The 24410-nt window shown below is 36.7% G+C and overlaps 1 protein-coding gene across 1 annotated transcript in view; it reads left to right on the forward strand.

Annotated features, from left to right (window-relative positions):
• Positions 1-24410, forward strand: part of LOC134660162 (segmentation protein cap'n'collar-like) — a 108360-nt gene that overhangs the window by 53587 nt on the left and 30363 nt on the right. The gene's annotated exons all lie outside the window — the stretch shown is intronic.

A 24410-nucleotide genomic window follows, 5' to 3' on the forward strand; every position in this document is an offset into this window, starting at 1 on the left:
AGAAATATCTCTTGAAACAGAAACGATTCAGAATGAAAACCAAATGAAAACAAATAAGTTGACGGCTGTCGTTCACGATCTACATTCCACAGATAAAACACAGATGACACGCATTTTGGAATTATTCGAAACAGTGTTGCTAACCCGCGATTTTTCAAATTTGCCGCCTTTTACTACTGACAAGATTTGGTTGACGGACTTTATATACTTGGTCAAGCAGATCTTGCCAGTAGAAAAAGGCGGCAAATTTGAAAAATGTAGGCGCTAAGGGATATCGTCCCATAGAAAATTTGAATTTCGCGCCTTTTTCTACTGACAAGATCTGCTTGACCAAGTATACTTGTTTAGCCGAAAAATGACGTAAGGAAATATCTATTGCAAATGATTTCCATGTCAATAAAGATTTAGATTATTTATCTTTCTCTATATAGATAAGTCTACTGATTTTTATCGTAAAGATACTTTCTTTTTTAAGCCGGTGAAAAATTTAGCTTACTCGGGTCATTATGTACCTACACAGGAATCTATCGATACCTTAATCATCAAATTTACTTTGATCAAATGATTTTTCTTTAGTGTATGGTATCATTTCTATTTATAATTTATATATGTAGGTATGCTATGATTATGTGTATAATACCTAAGTAGCTACACTTAACTTAACATACCCTTTAGATATCGGTACGTAAGCTTTGTGCGCACAGATCGTCATTATGATAGCTTTCAGTATTCAAGTCGAGCCCTAGGTATCCCATGACGGGGCGAGATGTCAGTCACTGGCCACGCCTCTCTTTGAGCTGTCTGTCCGTCTGTCTTGCGGTCGTGGCTTGTGGCCTGAGTATTGGAATTGGAATCTACTAATGTTATGGTAACTACATATGTAGATTGTAGTATGCATGGGTTTTATGGATATGCGATGAAATCAAGATTACTTATCTATCATTTAAAGATTCTTGTATATTTGGCAAAATGTTATTGTTTTTAGGGAATTTTTATTAGATACATCCGTTTTTCTGTAAAAAAAACCGGCCAAGTGCGAGTCGGACTCACGTTCCTAGGATTCCGTACATTAAGTCCAATTCACGCTTGACTGCATATTTCTATAATAGGTTTTCCTATCATCTATAGGTAAAGAACTATTTTGTGTATTTTTTTCTAAATTGTTGGACCCAGTAGTTTCGGAGATAAAGGGGGAGAGGGGGATGGTCGGACAGACAGACATTCAAGTAAGGGTTCCGTTTTTTCCTTTTGAGGTACGGAACCCTAAAAAATAACCTCAGGATGCTTGCCGCTTATGAAACAGTAACCTAAAGATGCAAAAATGAGTCACTGACGACCGGTCTGGCCTAGTGGGTAGTGACCCTGCCTATGAAGCCGATGGTCCCGGGTTCGAATCCCGAATTGTGTGATGAACGCAGATATTTGTTCCTGAGTCATGGTTGTTTTCTATGTATATAAGTATGTACTTATCTAGGTATTATACGTATTTATATCGTCGCCTAGTACCCATAGTACAAGCTTTGCTTAGATTGGGGCTAGGTCGATCTGTGTAAGATTGTCACCAAATATTTATTTAAAAAAATTTATTACTTTACCACTTTTAGCGCTGGTGGCCTAGCGGTAACAGCGTGTGACTTGCAATCCGGAGGTCGCGGGTTCGAACCCCAGCTAGTACCAATGAGTTTTTCGGAACGTATGTACGAAATATCATTTGATATTTACCAGTCGCTTTACGGTGAAGGAAAACATCGTGAGGAAACCGGACTAATCCCAATACGGGCCTAGTTTACCGTCTCTGGGTTGGAAGGCCAGGGGGCCGATTATTGAATTTCGATCGCTCGATTACGCCACTCGAAAATCGGTGGAAAACGGCGAAATGCTGATTTTTGAAATACGAGCGATAGAAATTGGGAATCTAGTGGTATTGACCACTCGTTTTCAATTCTATTAGTAGAATTTACATTCCTATTATTGGAGATATTACTGAACCAAATACGCGAAATCGAGCGGTCGAATTTCAAAAATCGGCCCCCAGATGGCAGTCGCTTTCGTAAAAACTAGTGCCCACGTCAATTACTGGGATTAGTTGCCAAGCGGACCCCAGGCTCCCATGAGCCGTGGCAAAATGCCGGGACAACGCGAGGAAGATGATGACTTTACCACGTGGAAGACTTAAGTATAGCCCGTATGACGTTACAGAGCAATGGGTGCATTTTATAATTAACTGAGGACGAATATTTAGATTCATCAACCTAACTAGAGAATACACATAGTGTACTTACAATGAGCCAATCATAAATTCCAATGAATTCTAGCGTATTTTTTGCCACTCACCCGATGTTAATCCGTATTGGAAATCTGTCACATTGTTGGTTCAAGACGAGAATGTTAACCATAGACAAACAACTTGCCTATACGGTAGCAGATTGTGCTTTTTAGGTTATGAGCGGTGATAACGATGGGAAGTTGTCGATTGTCGATAATCGATATCGATGTTTATGACCACATTATTTTGTTAAAGAGCAACAATAACACAATAGGTAACAAATTTATTTCCTAATACTAATGATATAAATACTAGTGGCTGATTAGGTGCCTTATAAAAATTATAAACCATCCGATCGTAGGTACTCGTAGTAGAAATAATACATGTAGTCCAGTTTTCTACACTGTGTTATGTTCTTGAAGAACTGTGTTGTCGATTATAGAGCTCATACGCTACGGTTTATCAAGTTTTACATGTAAAAGTGTATGTATGTACAGATTTGTACTTATGAGTTAAAGTTGTTAATTTATTATTTAGTCTGATTAATTGAAAGTAAGAAATAATACACTACTGTAAAATAATAAGGTACAGTCGGTGTCCTAACTAACTATCCAAAATGACAAAACTATTTCACCACATCAATCGATATAATACAACATGTCCCATCACTATCCCAAAAATCCGTAATTTCGCTCAAACCGATATATGTAGTTTAAACATTCGTCGGCCATGTTTGCTTAGGCCGACACTTGATGCGTCTCGAGTGCGCGGGCGCAGGTATTTAGAAAATGTAAGTTTTTGAGTTATGTTGCTCTTGCAGCGAGCGGTCGCCTTAGGGTTCCACATACAGTCAGCAGCAATAATTGGTGAGCGGGCGAGGTGTTCAAAATTACCTTAATAGCCCTTAATAAGAAAATTTACCTTAATAGCCCTTAACTTTTGTGTAGGTATGTCTACAGGAAAGACGCGAACACAGTTTTATGTTTGACCCATATGTGCAACACGAAAAATAATCAAAAAATTATTACGCTGTAGTTAAGTACACATTAGGGTTTGCAATCCGGATCCGAAATGTATGGAATAGGGAATATTACGCGAAACTCTGCGTAGGGGGCGCCATGTATACAACAAGTAAACAATCTAAGGGTCTTCCGCTAGACTAGAGAGTCGACATTTTGTTATCTAACCTCTCTATCACTCTTGCATATTCGAGAGATAAAGAGGCAGATAGCTGAGTATCGATTTCGCGTTTCCCGGTAGGCCCTTTGTAAACAAACCGCCTTGATGTATCAATGTCATATTTTATTGTCTGTGAAAACTTGTCAAAAAACAGTTTAAGTACAGTATGTATAACTCTATGGTATACTTAAGTCACTAGTGCTGCACTCTGGCGGAAAAACATTGCAGTAATACTCCCTATTATCTGGATCCGGATCCGCGGATATTCCCATACATTTCGGATCCGTCGTGCAACCCCTAGTACACATAATTAAATTTTTTTTTTTCGAAATCGTTCTTGATTCTAAAACCTACGTCTTGTTTAAATTTGCGGTATACACGCTGTATAAGTAATAGACTTATTAAAATTCCTATAAATTTACTTATATTATATTATTACCTAGCGGTTGCAACTAGGGTTGCCAACCGTACTATATTATATAGTATTGTACTATATTTTGGCTCTCTGTACTAAAGTGTCATTCAATAGAACTTGCTAACTATATAAACAAACCGCCATACTAAAATTGACACTGAATGTCAATTTACTAGTAACTTTTGTTTACATAGTTAGCAAGTTCTATTGAATGACACTTTATATACTTTTGGAAAAGTATATAGTACCTAAAATACTATATTTCCGATTAAACGTATATTACACTTATGTTTAGTATTTTATCTAACAGTACTATATTTTTTTGAAATGTACTATATTTTTGATGCCTTATTCTGGAAAATACTATATTCCACCAAAAAATAGTTGGTAACCCTAGTTGCAACCGTCTTTTCCTCGTTCTTCTAAACAACGCTAAATACGGCAATTTGTGAAGTACCTAGTAGTAATTATACGATATTACCGACAATTGTCTCGTGATATAATGTCTTTTACTTATGTCTCTGGCTGAACGTCTACGCAAGTTGAATTGTATAACAAAACATATCCAAGTAGCCGTACCACGAGTTGGCATTTGACATTTACGTTAGCGTCTGCTAACTCGATCGCATTCCCTCTCCGTCACACCAATGCATCAGTGCGAGAGTGACAAATGTTAGTCAGTATGAGGAGTACAGCCTACAGTTTAATTTTTTGCTCGTATTACAGGCCACACCAGAGTACATATATACCTTTGGCCTATGCTTGGCTAGATGGCGTTGATTTTTAACAATTTTAACACATATCAGTGAAAGAACATGGATCAAAATATAAATACTTATAAAAAAAAACATAACAACCAGTCAACCATATACATATATATTATATAATTTTTTTGATATATTTACACTTTTTTAGTTTTAATGCTGTGTGATAGATGGCAGTAAATTTACTGCGACTACAAAATTTACTAAGACAATAACCCTCTATTATACTATCTATGGTACACCTAATCATAAGCTACCTGTGACGTCGGCAGGACAGACAGACGGTTTGACAAATGACGTGTTTGGACAGGCGACAGGTGTGGTCCTTTATAAGTAATCGTTTCGGATACTAGCTTTACCCGTGACTCTGTTACGTCCAAATACGAATATCTGTCATAATCATAACCCGCGTATAACTCGCGTACAGTACACAAGTACCCGTACCATGAGTCACTGACGGTGTCAAAATCAAAACTGACATATACTTACGCTAATGTTTACGTAATTTACTTTCTACTTATACATCTCGCGAGATGCATATAAACAAAGCTACGTTCTCGATAGCGTTTATGTCAGTGCCAAACTTCAATATAACAAATCGGACAAAGAGATCGCCAAATACCCCTTATCAGCCGACCGGGGTCCCTTTGTTTCCCATAAAGTTTTAAGTCATAAATGTCATAATGTATTGTTTGTCATATTATCATTAGTCATAAAACTGAAACCGTTAACTTTTCAGGATTCTCGTAAGGTTATCCTATAGATAGGTTAGGTTAGGTTTGTATTATGGCAATCCTGAAAAGTGACGCGCTTCGGCACCAAATACAAACACAAATAATTTATTGAGAAAAGTATAGTACAGTGGTTGCTCTTAAAGACTAAGAATTTATAAAGACAAGTGATTTACAAATACTTGAACTAGGATTCCCTATGTTTCAAGCAGCGAAATTATGCAAAAATTAAGCAGTGAATTATGACTAACGAAAATGCGGGCAAACGATACATTATGACTTAAAACTTTTTGGGAAACAATAGAGACCCTCAGCCGAGCTTCATTTTCGCACTTTCGACCAATCACCCAGCCCAGCCGTACGTTAAATTAAACATATTAACATATGAATGATCGCTTCATTTGTATATTCTATTGTTATATGTAATTAATGTTAACTCGTCTGTTGAAAGTGGATATATCCGTTAGATTTTAGATTTTAATTGGGCTTTCAAAAGTTCGAATCGGTTTTGTAACTTAACTTATATGTTTTTGTTATGATTTTAAGTAAATCCAGGTTAAAGCTATGTGAGCGGACTACTTATTCAAATTATAAACATATTCTAAAAGTGCAATGTGAGGAAATACTTATTAGGATTTCTTTGGCAGTGTCTCTTGCAAGATACACATTTTCGATGTTCTTTTTCAATGTTTCAGCGTAAAGGCAATTATTAAAAACGTCTAAAACTAAGCTAATAGGTTTCTTGTATAATTAAAAAATACCAAAAAAAGTAATTAAAATTATTAACGAACAATAAAGGGACTTGCCCATCAGTGGAAAAGTAATTTTGGAGTTACTTTTTGAAAACTAAAATAAATTAGGTACCTATATGTACAGTCAGCAAAATTATTAGCTGACCACCCATGCACACGTATTTGTATGTATGCATGCTAAGCTAATAGTTTTGCTGTCTGTACACTCCACCGTTATCACCAATAATCTTTTATAAACATATTAAACCATAGTTTCACACAAAATCACTTGTCCTACTAATACACTGGCCATGTGGCCATTTCTTAGAAAGTAACAATTAATCAAATAAACATTAGAAATGTTCTTTGAACAGAAGCCGAGAACCATCTGTCATCATTCTATAACCAAATTATCCAAACTCATAGGCCTATTCGAGTTTTAGTTATTAGATCTGTTTCCGCTATGATACTGATCTGTCGGTGTCAAAAGTGACATTTTGGTTGTATAAATGTCACTATTGACACTTGGCGGATCAGTATCATATTGGAAACAGATCGAATAACTAAAACTCGATTCGGCCTGCAAAAAATTGCTACGCAAAGTTAATACTTATTGTTATTGTAGTTAGGAAAAAAATTGCGTGTAAAACGAAATAGATCTAAGGTATAGTCGAAAATATTTAAAGTAAACGAGGAGTTGACGACTGGTCCGGCCTAAGTAGTGGGTAGTGACCCTGCCTGTGAAGCCGCGGTCCTGGGTTCGAATCCCGGTAAGGGCATTTATTTGTGTGATGAGCACAGATATTTGTTCCTGAGTCTTGGGTGTTTTCTATGTATTTTTATATTATATATATCGTTGTCTAAGTACCACAACACAAGCCTTCTTGAGATTACTGTGGGACTTGGTCAATCTGTGTAAGAATGTCCTATAATAAAAAAAAAAAAAAAAAATTAGAATATGTCTTTGTAATCTAATTTTTCTTGCGTAGGTAGTAAAGTCCAAACTTTAATAGATTTTTCTTCCCTTCAACTTCGTGTACCCTAGGGACCTGCCGTTCTAAAGGGTTAAACAATGAATGCGTTTAGTAAATTTGTCCTTCAATAAGAACGGAAGCACAAAGGCACCGACAGAAGTTTGAAATTAAATGCAAAAATACATTTAGGCTCACTTGCACCATTCCACTAACCCAGGGTTAAGCGGTTAAACTGTTAATCCAGTGTCAAATCGTACTGGTAGCCATGGTAGCTCCAGGTTTAACCGGTAAACCCCGGGTTAGTGGAATGGTGCAAGTAGGCCGTAGTAGGAAATAGCAGCAAAAAAGTATAAGGAAGTGTGGACGTTTGTAATACCAGAGGTGGCACATGTGCGTAGATACTACTGTAAGATCAGCTCTCTAGCTGGATCAAGTTTCACGCTGATTGCAACCGAATACATATGTAAGTAAATGCTAAATTTGTTATTTTACTACATCATTTCAATGAAATTATTGTTACCAAATTATTTTTAATTTACTTTAAAATCTATTGGACCGCTCATATCAGCATCTTGGCCTATAATTACTAACAGTATTTAGTTTTTAGAATCAAATTCTAAAAGAGGCGGAATCACTTCAGACACCAGCCTGAACAAAAACACTTGAGAGTCCACCCAAAAACATTAATACAAAGAAATCAATTACCGACTTTAAAAAAAGCTAGTCATGTTGTACCTGCGGCGGCCGCAGCCTGTCAAATCTGTCAATGCATCATTTGTCACATCTTTGTGCTTTGTCGCTATCGCTAGTGACACGATATAGGTTTGGGCAGTATTTTAACTTGGAAGAAACGCCTGATCTGATTTTTGCAGGCTCAATTGTGAGTAGAGTACTCTGTACTTTTAATTGTATGTCACCAACATACCCACTGTATTCTGGCAAATAAATAATTTGTATTTGTATCGCGTAATGTGTGACGTTATCTTTGAAAAGGGGCCTTATTGTCGATGGCGGTTACGCCATTGTTAACGATGCTCTGATATAAATACAATGCCACGCGACGCTGTGTGGCGTAAGCGCCATCGACAATAAGGTCACTTTTCATAGATATTGCCCCATATGGTAGTTCTGTCTAAAGATAAGTGAGGATGAGGAGATTTATACACAGTTTGTAGTTTTACATGATACGTACGTGAAAATGTGCTATTTATTATATTTGCAAAAAGTGACAATTATAATAAAAGCTGTACGCTGTTCGTGGTATCTGGATTGAACTGGATTATCAAGCTTTAGCACTTGACAACCTAGTTACCGCTAAATCCATATTCCAATCGGTTATCTTGTTATTATTATTTGAAATTAAAACAGAACTCAACAAATGAATGAATGAATGATGCTTCATTCGAAACACACATACACAACAACACTAAAATAGGCTTAAATCTAAGTAAATTAGTAGGTAAGTAACAGTGTTGCGAGGGGTTCCAGAAAAGGATAACACTCAGCATGTGTCGCAGCACATGAGTTGTGTTACGACGCTGATTTTCAGTGTACCCATTGACACTTAAAACAAACACAAAACAACACAGAACATAAAAACAAAACCGAAGCAGAATACAACAGAATGTGCAGTTGACACTGTAATTTATTTATAAAACCGGGACATGTTTATTTATAAATATTTGGACAATACATAAATAGATACAAATTGCATTGACGCAAAAGCACTTGCCATACGCAATGACAATGAAACGTTTCTCAAAAGTAGCTAAAATAATAGGTTTTGTCCCTTTGTAACAAAAGAACGTCAATATGATGAGAAAGGTAAATACCGAAATAATTTTAGGCATATTACAAAAATAAGGTTAACGAGGGTTAGAGGGTAGAGTTCATATTCAATTGACATGTTTTTCTTTGTACATGGCGATCCTTATTAGTAGACACAATTAACTGTATTATTTTAAATGTATAATGTAATATTTGACGATTATGATGAGAAGATAATAGTAGTTTATGCAACAGTGATATAATAAGGGTTCTTAAAATTCAAGGGTCGAAGTTACAAAACGAGACGTAGTCGAGTTTTGTAAAAAAAGACCCGAGAATTTTAAGAACCAATTATGAGCTGTTGCATACATTACTTTTTCTATGACAGCTGCAGCAAAAAAAAAAAAAAAAAAAAAAAAAAAAAAAAAAAAAAAAAAAAAAAAAAAAAAAAAAAAAAAGAGTTATTATTAAAAAAAAAAGAGATTATTAAAAAAAAGAGTTATTATTAAAAAAAAGAGTTGTTATTTAAAAAAAATTGAGTTATTATTTAAAATAAAAAAGAGTTATTATTTAAAAAAAAAAAGAGTTATTATTGTAAATGAAAACATACCTCTTTCAATCAAGATGATCGGAACTTGTATCTTTAAAAAAAATAAAGCAGTTGTATTATACTCATAAGATGACTGCTAGCAGTCATCTTATGAGCCTATAGACAAAGCATTCAAATGACATTGCTTTAGATATCACTGTCAGTCATTTAATTGACACATTTGAGTGCTGGAGTAGAAAAACATACTTTTGACGAATGTAGCAAACATATAGTGTAATTTCATCGTGAAATAAAGAAATCTAATCGACACACAACTTTGGGAACTTATTGTGACAATATAAATATTATCTAAAATAGATGTCATATATGGGTTTCTCTTTAATATATGACATCTACTTCAGTTTATATGAAATCTAATCTAATCTAAGGGGCTGTTCATAAATTACGTCATCGATTTATGACGTTTTTTTTTTAATAAACTCGCGTCGATTCAAGTTAAAGTACTGGCAATGTATACATATATCGCGAATCGGCGTTCCAGAAAGGGTGTTCCCCTGAGGTTAGATTCCGACTATTTGAAGAAATAACAACCATTATATATGCAGGTGGAAATACTCACGTTTTGGTACAAGGTCGAATATTTTAATGGTATTATATCACTAGTAAAGGTGCATATCACTTTCACAAGTTTCGCTTACGAACATTACCTACTCTACATATTAGAACAAATTAAATTATTTCCAGAAAATATTTTAATTTGTTGTTATTTCAAGTAGGTTTCTACCTACCTAGTAGATTACCTAATACTCTGTTGAGAATTCAACGGGCATTGAAGAGTGTACAGTTAGGTAATTTATAATTTTAGTCGTTTATTTAATTGGGTTAGAAGGTCAGAGCTTTCGTAATAAACTAGTTCTCGGGATTAGTTTCCAAGCAGACTCCAGGCTCTCATGAGCCGTGGCAAAAGCCGTCCCGGCGCGAGGAAGATGATGAGTACATAGTTTATTTAATGCCTGCACCTTAGTGTTTCTGTTTCGCCTGATATGTAGTTAGCTGGTAGAGAATGCCTTCAGCCATTAGGTCCGTTATTTGAAAATTATGTTTATATTGAGAAACATACAAAACTTACATCTTACAAAACGAAGTCCCCCGTCGCGTCTGTTTGTATGTTCGCGATAAACTCAAAAACTACTGAACAGTTTTTCATGCGTGTTTCACCTATAACCTAGTAACCTAGAGTAACCCGTGCGAAGCCGGGGCGGGTCGCTAGTTTAAAAGAAAAGTTACCTCAAGTCCCAATTTAAAATTAAACTATACTAACACAAGCATATATTTAACCTCAAAATAAATACAAAATCTGCACAAAAAGCAAACAAACCTCTTTACTTTCATGCAGCATCCTTATTATCGATCGGTGATCTATAGATCCGTGGATCGCAATTACGATCTATTCACGAGCATTATACGTTATTATACTTATTATGTTGCCGGCGCGCTGTCAGTTGGGGTGAAGTATGAAATCACTGGGACGGTGTCTTCATTTGAAGTGCACGTCAAGCTTGTATGAAATAGTTTTGGAATTGACTGGGAGATTGTGTTAAACGTAAGCAAAATTATAATTAAATTAAAATTACAATTGTATAATCATACAGGATTCTGACTCTTGGAGACCCTATACATCTCTAAGGATAATTTGATAAACTATGTTATATTTTAGTTCTGACACTTATAGACATTTACACCTCTAAATAAGTTTAGATTTTTTTTCCATGTATCTGTTTTGTTTTTATTTTAATATTATTATTATAGTTGTTTTATGTAATTCGACATTAAGAGACCTTATACATCTCTAAGTAATTGTATTACGTTAGTTTGATTTAGTAGTTGCAGTTGTATTTTATAATTGTTGATGTATTATTACTATTTTTATGCTTGTATGTAAATTCAATGTTGACGTGTAAAAGTGCCCTTGTGGCCTATTTGCTGAATAAATGTTGAAGTTTGAAGAAACTTCACTTTTACATCACACTTGCGTGTAAAAGGTGTTCTTACAGAGTATACGTAGGCGATGCTGTCCGTAAATCTTTAATTTTCACTCACAGACTGAAGTCAGTTTTTAGTTAGCCATTTCCAAGAAAACCTGAACTCTTCTGTCTAGCCGCGACATAATCGTGAAACGGTAATTCGTACAGTTTCCGACTTTCTCGACTCCACCGCTCATTTTACTTGTACGTTATTGTTAATTGAAATCATTCATTCAATCATTCATTCGTTCAAATACCAGTAACGAGTTAATTGAATGAACTTCAGAGGCGAATGGCAAATGTTAGTTCTATTGTTGTTTAACATTATTATGAGAATGAGAGTAAAGTTATGTGACTTGCCAATAATTTAACATTTTGGCCCCAATTTTGACCACCTTGATGTTAAATTACTAACAAATACGACATTCATGAAATAAAACTATTAAAACGGATTATATAGCGTATATTTAATTTATACTACATCCCGACGTTTCGAACCCTTTACAGCAGTGGTTTCTAACCTTTTCAGTCCGGTCACCCCTATGACTAACTAGGGAACCTCATTTTACCCCTCCTCCCAATGGTAATAAAAAATAAAACGTGTACGTTTGTTGTATTGTTATATGAGGTTAGCTTATTACCCCCGTAAAATACCGTTTTACCCCCACGGGGTAATTACCCCCAGGTTAGGAACCACTGCTTTACAGCGTTCGTGGACTTCGTGGTCACCCGTTGACCTATGTCCGTATCCGTATGTGTATGTTCGTAATCTATGTGTAGATTGCTTTTATACAACTATGCGGAAACGATGCACATCCCTGGTGCGCCGGGTGCGGGCCAGCCCCAACCCCATTCTGCGTTCGATAGCCGACGATAGCCCAGCGGTTTGACTGCCCAAATTGTGATGATTTGCATGAATTTAGAAGTACCTATTATGTTTAACTACTAACTGTTTAGGTGGGTAGTAGGTACTTCTGGAAACATTGCCCTATTAATTATTTATTTTTATGATTCGGTATTCGGCCTATTCGGCCCCTTTGCCGAATATTCGGTATTCGGCCGAATGTTGCCTACTATTCGGCCGAATACCGAATATCTGTTGCACCTACTTAAAAGAAAAATTGCACAATAAAAATAACCAAAAACGATGTAGGTATATTTAGAATGTGTTCTTGAAAAGTTGTTAAATACGAAGACCCTTTTTTGAGCATTTGTTGATTAAAAAACATATTATTTATATCATGAGTCTGATTTGTTTGACTCTATTCTTTAATTATGTTAAAAAAAATATATCTTAGCTAACGTCATCTAACGTTGAGCTTTGTTGGCGATCAGTTTTCATAATAATTGTGACTCAAAATGTTCGTATGTCATGCCGAATATTCGGTATTTGGCCGAGAGAGGGGCCGAATATTCGGTATTCGGCCAAAACCACTATTCAGGGCATCTCTAGTAGATTCTAACATAGCTATAAGTACATACTAACTATAAAATATGAGTCTGATAGTTACTCGAAATAAATGATATTTATTTAGTTAGACAACGACAATGTTGGATTGGCTTTTGTGGGTTTTCTCACTGCATTGGTTGGGTCTTGTAATAAAAATAGCCATTAAAGCCCAGTAGCGCAGCGGCGTAAGTCATAAATATCCCGTTTTGAGCGCCACGGCACTTATTCTACTTACGCGCTTTCTCTTAAACCACAGATTTACGCTTCGTCCTTCAATATAGGATCGAACACGCTGGAATCGGCTCAGCGTAGAAGCACGTGCACTGTAACAGTTTTGTTGTGCACTGTCACGGTTAGTTCTACTAGACTTATATCGACCGGGATATGGACCGGGCGCCAATACGCTAGGGGCGCCCCTGTCGGATGGCATTTTCTTTTTCTTCCTTGACTTCTGGGGCGGCGAAACTTATTGGCCCGGGGCGCCAAATTCTAAAATATTAATAATAGGTCGATTTGCCGATTTTGTTGAAAAAATGTGACCTGACGGACGACGACGACACACCTGCCAAATGTGACCAAGTGTAACAATGAGGGGGGAGGAGTCAAAAAACCTTGAAATTCATGTGATGTAATTAATGAATGACCCCTTTGAGGTACGGAACCCCTAAAAATTTACTCTATCCCTCTTTTTCGATTCCGACTGTCCCTCAAGAAAAACCGTTAGATTAACTCGTCAGCTGACAGCGCCATTAAACTAAGCGCACGCGCAAAAAGCGCGCATAACGATCCATAGATCATGGATCATTTGCGCGCGCGTCGCATACCGCAACGAGGGATACGAGATTTATTATAGTAATCAGCCGTTTACCTGAGCTTAGGTCCTAGATAAATGTAGGTGATAGGTATTATTAGTAATGATATTCCGTAAAAAGCTCGTGTAAGAAAAAATACCGGTCAAGTACGAGTCGCCCACCGAGAGTTCCGTACTTTTTAGTATTTTTTGTTATAGCGGCAATAGGAATACATAATCTGTGAAAATTTCAACTGTCTAGCTAATCACGGTTCATGAGATATAGCCTGATGACAGACAGACGGACAAAGGAGTCTTAGTAATAGGGTCCCGTTTTTAGCCTTTGGGTACGGAACCCTAAAAACAAAAAAATATGTTATGTTTTCACAAATGAAATGACACTAGGGATAACCCACATGTTTTGTGTAGACTGACATAGATACTGGAGTCTAGACAATAGGTACGTGTTTTTTCGCAAACTACTCTAACAAGTACCCATTATAAAGGCCATAAAAAACAACCTGAATTTCCCTCTTTCTATTTAAATAAAAACAATAATTAGAAATCACATCATTAAAAACACAAATGACAAGTAATTTCGTTTCCAAAGAAAATAATTAAATGTGACTCAATCAAATAATAAATTTAGAAATGATTGTGACTTCAAAAGTATTGTTGGCAGCAATCAACTTTGCCTTTCGACCTGAGCGCTTGTCATTTGATTTTCAACCTTGTTGCAGAGTTTTTAAGTCGTTATTTGCGTGCGGGTTAACTTAGGAAAAGTATATTTATAACTTTTATAAGTTCTTGTATGTGGTCGGACAATCAATCAGGTGTTCCAAAATTGAATTCGAATTGACGGATAGTGATGTGAATTAACGGCGTAATGCAACGGTATTTTACCAAATTTGGAATATAGTTGGTCAAACCAAATTGTCAGTAAATAAAAACAAAAAACACTACTCGTCTTTTTCTCATTTGGGTGCTAGTACGTACTAGTGTAAGACAAAGATATTATGATTCTCTCTGTCTATGTTTGAAATGAGACAGTCCTTTGACAAACTAAAGATGGTCAAGCAAATCTTGTCAGTAGAAAAAGGCGGCAAATTTGAAAAATGTAGGCGCGAAGGGATATCGTCCCATAGAAAATTTGAATTTCGCGCCTTTTTCTACTGACAAGATCTGGTTGGCCGTCTATATATGTACCTATGTTATTTTATTGTCATAGAGCTGTATTTTATTTAAAATCTGGCTTAATTGGATAGTCTAATTCTGCATGCCATTTGTAGGTACTGATAAAGTGTGGAAATGTCATAATAAATGTCAATTTTTAATGAAAATATGACGTCGATAATGACACTGACTCACTAGGTATGTTCTAGTTCTATTCAAGTCGATGTAAAGTTAGCATAGACGGGAGTCTACATTTTAATGAAATAATTTAGTTGTTCAGGGTACAAATACATAATGGCGAAGTTTTCCTGTCAATATACTGCTTTTTTTTAACAATCGAATTCAACTGTAACCTTGGTATTTTTATTTTTTAGCTTTTCTGTAAATCCTTATTTTAACTAATCCGATTTAATATGTGATAAGACAAGAACAAGAACACGCTATTAATAATGATTCAATCACATCACTACATAATTACACTCCGTTCAACAGACTATAGTACCATAGCCAACTTTATACTATAGACACCTAAAGAAAGCAGCCTTCTATTTACCAACTTAAAAACACCGTTCACTGCGGCGCCACCTGTCTCATTTACCTAGAACATATAGTATGGGATAATTATGGTTCAGGATTTAGCCACCGGCAGAGATATGTTGGTATTTTATGTGTACAGTTAGAAAATCACGTTCGCGGCCATTCTGCCGATTTCACACGTTAGTATTAGGTATTAGCTTTTTTTAGGGTACCGCCGCTATGGGAGCTTTTAAAAGTTGTCCAGAAAGTTTTTTTGTGCTAACAATCATTAACATATATTTTTTTTATTTAAATTTTACTTAAAATTTTTGTAAAAACAGATCTGATGACCTAATGAAAATGAGTGAGGTTTTCAAATTCAACGTTTGAAGGTAGATTAATTCATATGGGGCATTATCTATGAAAAGGGACCTTATTGTCGATGGCGCTTACGCCGCACAGCGTCGCGCGGCTTTGTATTTATATCGGAGCATCGTTAACAATGGCGTAAGCGCCATCGACAATAAGGTCCCTTTTCATAGATAACGTCACATATTATGTTTTCAAGTTCATAGTCTGCAAATAAACTTTTTGTAATTTATTTATTTCCATATATGCAAGTTTACAGTTCTAGACCAAAGCACTTACATTTTGTTGTATTACAGTCAGTGTCTAACATATATTTTGACATTATTATAAGACTTCTATAAAAAAATTTGTTAAAAGTTCGTCGATTTCACATTTAACAGCAAAATTTATTTTTTAATATAAAAGCACTAAAGTTTAATTAGTTTTACGGATTAACTCACGTATTTAGTCACTCATGTTTTTAGTTTAAATTCGCCAGGAAATACTACATCCAACCATGTCCAACAATTTCCGAATCCTACTTGGTTCGCGCCATAAAAAACCTCATTACATGTTTTAAGCACAGAACCCGTAATACAGAGAGGCATAGAGCACTTGACCAACTTTTTTCACGAACGGTCCAAAGATACGGTAAAGACACACAGTGACCAACCATACGCTGCGCGTACCGCGCGCTTTCCAAATATGGAACGCGAAAAACTATGACACCTACTTTTTTTAAGTGACGTTTACTTTTTTTAATGGCATCGCGCTCCTGCCAGCCAAGTTTATTTCTAACACTAATAATGCGCGAGAAATGTCAACGTTACAACTTTTTTAAATTCGGATTAAGTGCGCGAATGTGATAGTAAGATGTGACTTTCGTTTTAGTACCTGATAAAAAATTGTGCAATAATACCACTTTTTGTGGACAGTCTGAATAAGTGCAATATATTTGTGTTAGTTAGTTTTTTTGTTAGTCTTAGTTTAACGATATAATAATGGATATACATGAGTATCAGGTGAGCTAGCGTGCGGCTTTTTGTTTTTTTTTTTTATATGATAGCCCATGGCGTAATTACTTTTTAAACTACGCAGAGGATTTTCCGCATTGTACAGTTTAACACAAACGAGTGAATAAAGCTCTGCTTTATTAACTGTTAATATAAAAACCTGTACAGCCGCCACTACAGAGATAAATGTAACAACAATACATGTCATGTCTTGATACACAAAAAAAAAAAACAATTATATCGCGTATAATGAATTTAAAATCGGGTCATTGCGCTAGTTTCCGTCCATGCTCTAGTTTTCGTCCACTTGACAGATTCGCAAATAATATATTTGATGTTTAGTTTTCTACTTGCGAAATATCATTTTTATGTAGACAGATATATTGTTTTGACATTAAGGATTGCAATACGTACAAATTTGTGCACTATTGTAGGTTTATATTAAAATATCGTCAAGTGGACGAAAACTAGAGCTGGACGAAAACTAACGCACCTCCTACATCCCGACATTTTGAACCCTATAAAGCGTTCGTGGTCAACGGGTGAGTTGCTTTTCGGTGAAGAAAAACATCGTGAGGAAACCGGACTAATCCCAATAAGGCCTAGTTTCCCCTTTGGGTTGGAAGGTCAGATGGAAGTCGCTTTCGTAAGCTAGTCCTTACGTCAATTCTTAGGATTCGTTGTCAAGTGGACCCCAGGCTCCCCTGAGCCGTGGCAAAATGCCGGGATAACGCGAGGAAGATGATGATGAGTTTTATTTCATGAATAACTATCACACTTATTGATATATTCTATTCGCTATTGTGTAAGACATTCAGTCTAACAGACAACAGTCAAACAGACTATAGACTCCTAAACTCTCCAAAGAACTCGCCAAAATATCAAGAATTCAAGATTGATCGGCTCCAATCAAATATCACAACAATATTGATATGGTGGCGAAAAATATTAACACATTGCCAAGGCGTTACAGTTGTTACAGTCGCCATCAGATTTATCAGAGCACCCAAGGTGTTCATAAAATCTGAACACGCACTCTAACGCCTCGACAATAGAGGCGTATTCAGATATTTGTGAGCATCTTCGCCGCTCCGATATATTTGATGGCGACTGTTCATGTCAGATATTTAGCTATTTCAATGTATTACATATTTGGTGACTATGCCAACTTACCCCAGTCTACCGTACATAAACAATCATACAGAAGCGATTACTAATATCCCAATTTGAGGTTCCCAGACGTGAAAAAACGTCCAATTCCACATAATTATTAACAATTTGACAGCTATTGTGGTCAAATTGCTACCTACCGTCTTTGAACCCGGGACCTTGAGTTGACCGGGTAATGATAAGGGATTCCGGTGTGTATTTAGCTTAGGTATGAATAATTATTGAATTATGTTAGTCTTTTAATGAAACGGTTAAAATGGTATATTGTTGCTTTGCTTATACAATGCGCTTAAATGACTACAACACAATACAAATACTCTTTATTGTACACCTCATTACAGAAAACAATACAAAGAATACAGAAAAGAAGAGGGAGGGAGGGAACCCCTTCCCACCCTCCCTCTAGGGACTACCAGTTTTAACTAAATTAAAAACTTGGAGGATATAACCAAACGGAGACGCCTTGTCTGTAATTTTCTGCACAAAACAGTGCCGATTTTTGCGGGGGAAGGGCACGTCAAATGTATTCGTAACGTAAAAAGCCATGTCAGATAAACGTCAGTCCATAGGTCCATACATTGTATGACCATTGGCCGCCTATTTTCGACAGAGGGGAACCCCTGTTAATGGCTACTCCGTTTGGTTATATCCTCTAAGCCATCACTATGTTCCATTCGAAAAAAAAAAACAAAAACCAAAATGGCGGGCACGTGTTCCGCCACGTTCATTAAATGTCGCGTGTAGCAAATAGCGTATACGGAGATATAATTTGCCACATGTATAATTCCGACGCCTTGAGACGCACAAGGTCGGTGTGGACTATGCTTATTCCTGCACCGGAAGAGGCTATTTAAAACTATAAATTTAAAAAAAACCGAGCGAATTTTATAGTCTGTAGCCAACCGTTTCTGTCAGTGAGAAAAGGGGTAAGTGGGTAAATGATAGCCCAACCATACTCAACCATTTTTATTAGAGCCACAAAGACGGATGTGCTTGGAGAACTTTGTTGTATTAGCCCCAAGATTAATTTGCTTACGACCACCCCACACTAGCGTCTCCCGTGCGTCGGCGTGTAGTCAACTCTATGGCTGCTGCTCAAAGCAACGTTGGCGCAACTGCGCAGCGACCCCATTTTCCATAGTGCTGACTAGACGCCGACGCTCAAAAGACGATAGTGTCGGGCCACTAGGCCCTAAGGGTTAAGAGTGGCGTTCGGATGGCAAGGTTATGTATACCGGGTCACCTGGCGGACCACCAAAAAAAATAAAAAAATAAAAATAAAACCAGACCATGGAATCCATATTTTAGTTAAAAAGCCCGACGGGTCACAGGTTGAGTATGGCTCATATAACCCAAGCTCTGAACCTTATACCTCAATACTAACTACTAACGTTATGTATAAGAGTGTTTTTAATAACCGTTCACCGTTAACGGTAATGGATACTTCAATTATACGGTTACTCTGAAGACGCACTTCATAATTGACGATATGTCCCCAGCGATACTTAGCGATGTATTATAACTTAGCTTGTTTCCTTATTAGAGCTCGTTCCCACTATGTCGGATGTCGTGGCGATTTTTAATCGTACGTTCCACTGGCAGAACATTTTATATGAAGCTGTTCACACTCGTCCGACAACGATTTTGTGTCGGATACGACATAAAATGTCGTGCGTTTTGCCAGCCCTCCCAGCCCGGAAAAAAATCGTGTCGTGTCTCGCTCGCGTACGAGTGAATATAGCGCTGTTCACATTTTGTCGGATGTCGGAACGATTTCGCCCGCGTTTTGTGTAGTTTATGCATCCTGATATCCGAGATAGTAGATCGTTGAATGTACTTATAGACATTCTAAAATAATTGAAAAATTTCACTTCATCACTTCTTAATTCAGCTATCAAATTCTGATATATTCCTAAGGTAAATCTTTCCCTGAGAATTGGGTGTACCCAATATCTCCTTTTTTTAACTGCCTCTAATCGTTTCTTTCGCAAATAATACAAAACCACAAACATTTCGTCGACGTTCATCTTGTACTAAGCCTCGCTACCCACTCGAAAAATACATGCCAGCTGCGATCGTGCACGACAGACGACTAGTGGGAACAGTACCGCCGACACCCGATTGAAATCCGGATCCGACATCCGACATTGTGAGAACAGCGGCAACGACACACGATTAAAAATCGCCACGACATCCGACATAGTGGGAACGAGCTCTTATAGAATCGGACCACGCTAAGTTTTCATGTAATGCCAAGTGCTACGTCAAGTATGGAGCTTATTATCATACATCGGGGTTTTCGGCGTGGGAATATTTTACACTAGGCAAATAATAGGTGAAAACTGTAAAAAACGATACTAATTTAACATTTCTAAGCACACTTACTACCTACGTTTAATTCATAGTTTAGTAATTATTTTACAATAAACAAAGTTATAAATACACGAAATCATTCCCGCACCGAAAAACCCGATGTATGCTTATTATAGATATGTAGGTATGCGTTCTTACCATAGAGAAATATATGTAAAGAAAGAGTGGTAACTCCATACATCAGTTTTCTTACCAAAATGAGAGTTATTTCGTAGTCGACATCTAGCGTCAAGTAGCGGACATTATCAGTAGGTACGTATTGCTAGTTGACAATAGATGATCCGATCTAAAGTCGGAGTTGGATTGGCCCGATGTAACTTTACAGTTTCTAAAAGTGATTATGTCCACGTATTTATCAAGTCGGAACTTAATTGAGTGTCGTTTTATGACAGTGTGAATTGATAGAAAGTAGCCATTAAAGAGTATCGAATCCGTGCTAAATATTTGCTTAATTAACTACTTATAATGAGCGGGATTTGTGATCGTGGTTGTTTCTTAACACAGTGGTGTGAAACAACAATAGTCTAACCATACTGACTTTGCACAAACTTGGCAGTAAGAACCATAGAGAAATATAAGTAAAGAAATGAAGGATTAAGAAAAGGAATTATCAAAAAGAATAGCAACCGCCACTGGTCGTAGAGCTGGCGGCTTCCTCGCACAAAGAATAAGTATTGCGATTTGCGATGCAACATCTACGGCACGGCACCATGCCGCAGGGGGTTTTTAGTTATTTATTTTGAGATTGGTTTTATTTATTTTTAGATTTGCTACTTGCTAATGGGAAAAGAAATTATATTTAAATTTCATTTCAAAAGAAACTTACAAATCACAAAATAACTACCTATACGTAATACGTATATAATAAAGTCAGTAGTTAGAACTGTAAAGCAGCCAGCCTATTATGGATAGCTTTATCCATCTTTATCCACGTGATAAAATAACTGTCACTGTTTAACACCGTGGGAAAGAAAGTGACGGACACCGTTTTATCACGCTGTCACGTAGACAAGAACGACCATCATATCCGTACAGGGATCGGATACCGATATTTTTTGTATGGAAACTATTTAACGAAAACGGTATTTTTTCGCTCTGTGCTAATTATTTCATTTCTAATTGGACAATCTAATAATACGAAGTCGTTACCTAAACACCAGTGATCGGAATTGGTAGTGCCATTTCACGGGACTTCGGTGCGTAAGTTTAGTATGGATATACCTTTTCACCCCGGGATTTCATATTACCTACTTCAATTAGCTTCATGCATGTATTTTTTTATAATTATTTAAATCGTTTTAACACCGGAAAAAATTAAAATACTTTTATAAACCTTCCCATTATTTTATTAAACAATATTTAAAATGTTGAACATTTTTGAGCGGTTGAAATGCTCATAATTTTTGGCGTGAATTCGACGCGCGTGATGACGTCACGCGGCTCTTTTGCATGCAACTGACGTATGCCGTTTGCTACTCAGATAATAATACCATCCCTTTCACTCTTGGTTGGTCTTAACAATTTGTTGAAACGTCACGTGACGTTTCGACCAATGGCGTTGCGTTTCGCTCACTAGCTTCACGCGGGCAAAGTTTTGTACTTTTTATTTATTATTTTAGGCAATTAAATGATAATTTAATAACGTAAATGCAATGTGTAACATGATATAACGGTAACAAACATCGTAATAAAAAATATTTCGTTTAAATATAAACTTCATGCATGAGGCCTATTAAAGACATGCCAAGAAATATTTTTGGAATCCCGAGTCTTATCCACGTTAAGTACAATGTTTGAGGTCATTCACCCCAAATGGCACTACCTATTCCGATCATTGCTAAACACACAACTGAATCCTACATTTCGAGTATATAATAATTCGAAAAATATGGTTATTTCTATGTTTTTGCAAAAAACCGGCTCCGATCCCTGCTGTAAAGCACAGTTTGCGTATAGCTCCAATACAAATTGTACCAGTCGTACTCGCAACCGGTAGCATAAACAAAAACCGTTTTTTTTTTTCGAATTTCGAACGCTGCTCAAACAGCTCCCATTCTGCGCGCGCACGCAAACAGAGCTGTTGACGGCGCGCCACGAGTGCACTGCACATAGAGTTTCACTCGCTTTTGGAGTTCCTTCGGCCGTAGACTAAAGGGCAGGGCCGTTCTTAAACTATGCTGGGCCCCTGGGCATACAAGAATTTGGGGTCATTTTGGAAAGTAAAGAAAGTTAATTAAACTAAAAATGTTCTACTAATGATCTTCTATTTATTATGGGTAATCAAATATATTGTTACTGTCTGCCCTTGGGGCCCCCCTGAGGGTGAAGACGCGGTACTGCTCAAGGGGCCCACAGGTTACCAGTCCGCCGGACGATATCAGCCTGTCAGTTGTTCAGAACTGTCACCTTTTGCGTTTAACTGACAGGCCGATATACCCAGATACGAAAATGACATTACGGTTTGCCAAGTTATCTGAATTTAGGACCTATCCCTCCCTACTAATTACTACATAGTATAAAACAAAGTCGCTTCCCGCTGTCTTTTTTTTATTATTTATTTACTCAATAAAAATACACAGAAACATTCATTACACATTATTTCGCCAAACTGCATGACAGTTTGTTGGCGAACTGACTGTCTGTCTGTATGCTTAGGTCTCTAAAACTACGTAACGGATATTGATACGGTTTTTTTTAATAGATAGAGTGATTCAAGGGGAAGGTTTATGTATAATTTGTTAACCCGTGCGAAGCCGGGGCGGGTCGCTAGTATATTAAATACATGCGAAAGTAAGTATGTCTGTCTGCCTGTTACCTCTTTACGCTTAAACCGCTAAACCAATTTAGGTGAAATTTGGTATGATATGAAGATAGTTTGAGGACGGACATAAATATTAGTTTTTTATCAATCATCAAGTCACGTGCGGAAGCTAAAGTTTGTAAAGTCGCCATCAGATATATCGGAGCGGCCGAGGCGCTCACAAATATCTGAACGCGCCTCTATATTGTCAAGGCGTTAAGAGTGCGTGTTCAGATATTTGTGAGCACCTTGGCCGCTCCGATATATCCGATGGCGATTGTACTTAAATGAGAGATTTGTCTTAAAAATTGGGGCAAGCGGGTTTTCAAGTTGAAGATCAGCAGAGGCCATTGCAACATTTTTGATTAGACTATATCACAGTATAGAAAACGAAACAAAAAAATTGTAATGTCGTTTAGAAAATCGGTGATATATTTTATTTAGACTCGTAAAGTACACGATTAAGTACGTAAAATTCATTCTATAAAACCCGAAAAAACAAACACACACTCGTGTCCAAACGAATGTAAGTGCTAAACAAACTGTGTGTGGAGCCCTTTACTTTAGAATTTTAAAAAAGAACACTTGACATTTCTCAATGAAGTATTGACAGGTGTGTCAGACACCGTTTTAAAAAGAAGAGTAAGGCATTTTTCGTGTTTATGGTAATGAGTTTTTAAATTATTTGTATAAAAAACTTATACACATGAGTGACATGGATTTATTACACTCTGAGCCACTTTTTTCTTTAGTATGGGACATTTTAATAAATAAAAATGTAGCAATGAAATTAATTTATTTATAAATATCGACATCTCTATGGTCCCTGATTGAATTCATAATGTTATGAATATTGTCTCTGGTTTCTGTTTTTTTTTTTTAAACTACATTTCGATTTTGGGATGTTTTATGGGGCTTTGTAAATATAGTCTCTCAAGCCATTTTCGTTAGTAGCAAAAGCGGCTTAAGCGGCAAATTAAAAAAAATGTAGGAGCGAAGGGTTATCGTCCCATAGAAAATTTGAATTACGTGCCTTTTTCTACTGACTAAATTGTTTGTCTGACTATAGTAGTTAACAATGTTGCCCAGAAAGAGAACTCTTTAAACCTATGATTCCATGAAATAAATTAAGAATTATTTTTGAGCGAAAATACTTGGAGGATATAATCAAACGGAGACGCCATGTCTGCAATTTTCTGTACAAAACAGTCTGCCGATTTTTGCGGGGGAGGGGAACGTCAAATGTATGCGTAACGTAAAAATAGCCATGTCAGATAAACGTCAGTCCATACATTGTGTATGACCGTTGGCCGCCTATTTTCGACAGAGGGGAAAGCCTGTTAATGGCTACTCCGTTTAGTTGTATCCTCCAAGCG

Source organism: Cydia amplana, chromosome 26 (assembly GCF_948474715.1).
Source record: "Cydia amplana chromosome 26, ilCydAmpl1.1, whole genome shotgun sequence".
Taxonomy (NCBI): Eukaryota; Metazoa; Arthropoda; class Insecta; order Lepidoptera; family Tortricidae; genus Cydia; species Cydia amplana.